At 33.7% G+C, this 5105-nt stretch overlaps 1 long non-coding RNA gene across 1 annotated transcript; it reads right to left on the reverse strand.

Annotated features, from left to right (window-relative positions):
• Nucleotides 1–616: 616 nt before the first annotated feature.
• Nucleotides 617–4442, reverse strand: LOC126716640 (uncharacterized). Its single transcript, XR_007652208.1, has 7 exons — nt 4188–4442; nt 3825–3907; nt 3097–3124; nt 2257–2411; nt 1678–1795; nt 1328–1505; nt 617–690 (listed from the first exon to the last, which is right to left on the reverse strand). It is a non-coding gene; the product is annotated as an uncharacterized LOC126716640 (long non-coding RNA).
• Nucleotides 4443–5105: the final 663 nt, after the last annotated feature.

The following is a 5105-nucleotide window of genomic DNA, read 5'->3' on the forward strand; positions in this document are numbered from 1 at the left end:
TATCTTGATTATGATGAGATATTAACATAGGATGAGATGGCAGTCTAAACTCAAGCTGTATATTATGCAGTAGAAAGCTCAAAAAATGACTTTTCAAGAGGATAACAACCATATGGGAAACCTTCCCCAATAAAACAATCGATGGTAGTAGCAGCATTGGGATAACATTGTAGCTTCAACCTTTAATCAGCAATCTTGAAAGATTCCATTTTCATACCTACTTTGGTTTCCCTTTTCCATATTCAATCCTCTTAACAAATTCCTAAGATTTATATTAAAACTTTTGAGGAAGGATCCATTTCATTGCCTTATCAACAAGTTCGGCATTACTCATATAAACAGTCCACCTTGAGGAGGAGTATTAGAGGCAATTAGAAGTTATTAGAAATTCAAGTATGAAAATCTTCTCCCACACTTGTAGCCTAAAGTCTAGTATGTTGGCTGTAAATTTGGGATTTGTTAACTGTCAATATTCTAAAGTCTAGTATAGAGCTTTGTAAACAAGGACAGAGCTTCAGGGAGGAGAGAAAGGGAGCTTTGTTTCTCTGCCATATAGAGATTTGCCATTCTGCCTATGGAGCTTTCTCAATTAGCTATCTTGCACCCCAGCACGAAATACATGGATATTCAGGTGCATCATTGCTTAACAAATTTGACCAGTATAAACTACACTACTCCAATTGGTTTAGGCTGCACAAGTTTTACAAACAAGGTTGTTGCTTCAGGACGAAGGGGACAAAATACCAATATGTATATTATGATCAAATCTTGGGAAATAAAAAATTTCAACAAAATTTATTACCACAAATCTAAAGGAATTTTTTTATTTGGACATCAAAATGATTCTATCAATTGAAAATAATCAGCAAACAATTAAAGTATTAAGCTCAAACCCATCCCAAGATCAATTTGGTGTTTTGATTCCTCCCCCACAAGTTCTAGCAAATTCTCAAAAAAAAGTACACTATACTGAATATCATAGTAAATTTTCCTGTGTGCCAGATGTAAGACCATTATTGCAATGTAGCATTATATTGATTTGAGGCCACAGGCAAAGCAACAATATTTACCAAAATTCCAAACTGAGCAAGATTGAGATAAATTAGCAACTCCTTGACCATATTAAAAGATAGATAACCACATAATGAAATGATGTCAAGCAATTTTATTGGAATAATATAAAAATTCATAATGATGATTACACACACAAAGAATATATATACACACACATATATATATACCTTTTAGATAACTTTAAAAAAGCTAACAGAAAAGCACCTTAATTATGAGAAGAAGAAAAAAAAGAAAAAAGAATAAAAACGCAGACCTCCAATTTAAACCTGATGATGAGGAGAACACAAAGGACAAGGGCACAAAAGATGAAATTGAGGTCAATCTCAAATCTTCATCACAATAAAACTCAACACTGTAGTGCACAACACTAATCTCCATGCTTGTAACTTCAACACTCTCTGGCCACTAGCAAAATAAGATTCATCTGTGATCTGAATCATGAGTGAGAACCGTACTCAACAGATTAATGTAGAGAAAGATATAAGAAACTAGATAGTAGCATGCCAGATAGAGAACCTAAAAAGACAGCAGAGGAATAATGAAGGACAAATTCGAGAAAATTTGTACATTGGCAATATTAGTATGTAAAAAGGAAAAACTTACTTCCCTTGGCAGTTCAAAATCCATGCTCGCATCCCCAAGTGCTCACCAAACATCCTTTCTCTGTCCTCGGAGGTCTATTGTAAAGCAAGGAATGTTTTCTAGTGGCTGGGATTTAGAGCTTATTCAGGGTAGCAGGCATCATTATTAGTGATTAGAATAATAATACTTTTAATCACAACGGACATCAATGATAATGATCTAAAGTGAATATATGGTAGTCTAACCTTTATTTCAAAGGGCTCCAACATGGTAAGAGGAATTTCAAAGATTATGCATTAAACAAGGGATGAGCACCACGAGCAATACACGAGCAATCAAAAGACTAGTAAAAGAAAAAGGTGATCAAAAGGTAACAGAATATATCCAGCAGCAGAATGCTAATTCCTACAGTAAACTTTAATACTATGCCTTGCAACTTATTTAACTCATAAGCAAGATGCGGAGCAAAAAATTAACCCAGAAAATATAATCCTAATTCCTACAACAAACAGAGGTACCAAAGACTTTATTCAAATGAGAAGCAGCAATGAGTATGGATTTGACAATCAAACAAACAAATCGAAGTTAAAGGAAATATACCATATAATATATTTTGAGAGGCATTATCTTCGTCACTTTCCTTTGTGAGTGGTTTCAGGCTCGTGCTCATTTCCTTCCTCAATTGAATCCTTGATATTGCTGATGGTGTTTCCACTTTGAGATTGATCTTATCTTCTTCATCCATTGTAAATAATCTGTCCATATGACATATGTTAATCTGTTGGTCTAATGCTATTTGTAACAACTAGATGACTTTGTCTCTGATCTGAATTCTTGAATGACAAACAGAAGAAGATTGTTTTCAGATTTAATAATAGATTACACTAGGAGATGAACTAGATATGACACTGTCAACGATTTTAGGAGGTCTAGCTGCAAAAGCTTTTGAGGGTACTCCAAAGTTCCTACCAAGAAGAGGGCTCTTTAACGCAAGTTTCAAATGTATAGATTATAATTTTGTAACAACTTCTTAATATCACAAGGTCCAGTCCTTTCAAAATAAGGGAACTTAAAAAAATCCAATTTTAACTCCATAAAACAAAAACACCAATAAAATGGTAATCAATTTACATTACCTCATAAACCACAAAAGCCGCTCCTGAGCTATGTCTACTCCCATTAAGTAAAATGGATGAGATTCAAATGAAAAATTATCAAACAGATATAATGGAGCAGTTTGTAAGGTTGAGGCAGCAATGAAAAGTTAAATGTTAAATTTTCTAATGGCAAGGAAGATCTTTTTAGTACATTCCTCGATCCTGAATGCTGTAGACATTTTTAAAGGTGCCACTAAAACCTCATGTTCTCCCAATTATGATGCCATAAAATAAAATTTCATTCATTTGCATAACCATTCCCTCTTAAGCAAGCTGTGCTTACCTATATGGACCGTGGTTTTGAGTTCAACCTGCAATATAACTGGTTAAAGGAATGAGAGTACAAACAGATACCATAAAACCATTTTGAAAAGATTTGCAGGTAAGATTGTTTTGAAGCACTAAACATACACTAGTGCAACTTCAAGGATCACTACCTCCATAAAAAAAATTAATAAAAAGAAAAAAGAAAAAGCTAACAGTGTTCATTGTCTATGGATTGTTTCGCATTACTCAATTTTCCTCTATAGATTCTGTAATAGCAAAAAATGAAAGCCAATTTCTATTTTCACTAAATTTTATTCTTTATTTGGAAAATATACAATGCTTTAAGCCATAATTAATTACTTAGAAAATAATCAATATGAGATTACAGCCCTCCTTTAAGGAACTTTCTTTTCAATTGTTAGGAAGATATCAAGGTAAGCTAAAGTGCTTCTGAAGGCTAATTAGACAAATGCTAAGCAACTAATAATATTCAAGTCAGATACATTGCATTGATGTAACTAAGCAGATTCTCAGTTTATGCAATATCTTCATTTTAGTTTGTAGCCGTAAGCCTAAAAAAATCAGACATACTCTTGATACGGTTTCCTACATCTTGAAGGAAATAAACCACACTGTGGAGGAAACTCCTTGAGTGAGACAGATGGAAATAAGAAAGAAAAGAAGTCACAACAAACCAATTAAAAATTTGATTCACTACCAAGAATGGTGTTCTGTTATCATTACTTGATCCAATGTATTTGTAATATCTTCATATCTCGTGGTGATTGCTTCCCCCACTTTGCACTCTTTCATGCCATGAAACTCTTCTGCCCCTGAGTCAGAAAACGCACAAAATATAGACATGAGAACTTGATACAAAGCAAGTACATAACTCTATAACAATAAGATTAGATGAATTAAAAAAGGATTACGTGGTTTGACCCATGGGTCTTCCCTATTTCTTCTTAACCTTGTTGGATGAAAAAAGGATTCAAGCATTCAAAACATTCCTAGACCCTTAAGTGTTGAAAATAAAAGTTATTGAACATGGATAAAAGGTAAACGCAATGGCATCTGAGGAAGAGAAAAAGAGGAATATAAATCTACCTATAGGTGAATCAGAATTGAACTGCCAAGAGCAAACAAAAGTAAAATGGCTTCATTTCCTTCTTCTTCTTCTCCTTTCCTTGCACATATTGGTGACTATTTCAGGTAGTTCCAGTTTTGAATGTCATTCCAAATTGGATGACTAACAATGATAGAAAGAAAAGCAAGCATTTCTCATCTCATTCCCCTCCACTCCTGGTGCTAACATTACACTCTTCCCTCTCTTCCATGACACAAATTTCCTCAATCACTAAGACAAGAAATCCACACACCTTTTTTTTTTCATCAATCTCCTCAATGTATAACACTAAACCATGAGAATTAGCAAACTAAATTCAAAACCTATAACACAACATGGGAAATTACATAAGCTGAAAACTAGTAAATTACGTAGCTCACCATTCATCTGTCACCATATAATATGGATTACACACGATATGTTCCATGATGCACTTTGTTGCTTCCATTATGAAATGATACAGAACCTGCCTCTGTGGTCCTTTCTCATATGTGCATCCATGTGGGAAAATTTGATTCATCACATTTAGCATGAGATTATGAAGAATGGACAAAATGATAAGGAAAGCACACAAATGATTAAGAAGAAAATATCGATATACCTCACAGTAGAGGAGTAAATGATCCAATTAACAAAGCCAAGGTATATGTAGTTTCTTCTTCTTTCCTGCTAGTAATGAAATACTTTAGACTCTAAACCAAGAAATAGGCATATGATATTTCTTTATAACTTGATAAATAGCAATTACCTAACCCTATTACTTTCGAACTTGATAATTAACAAATTTATTTTAAAGCCTCGAGTGCCCCTCTCTCTCTTCTTAAGATTAGTGTTACATAGATTTCATTTCATGCGTCTAACTTAGATTGACTACAAATGAAAGCCAACATGTCAAGTTA

This window comes from Quercus robur, chromosome 3 (assembly GCF_932294415.1).
Source record: "Quercus robur chromosome 3, dhQueRobu3.1, whole genome shotgun sequence".
Taxonomy (NCBI): domain Eukaryota; kingdom Viridiplantae; phylum Streptophyta; class Magnoliopsida; order Fagales; family Fagaceae; genus Quercus; species Quercus robur.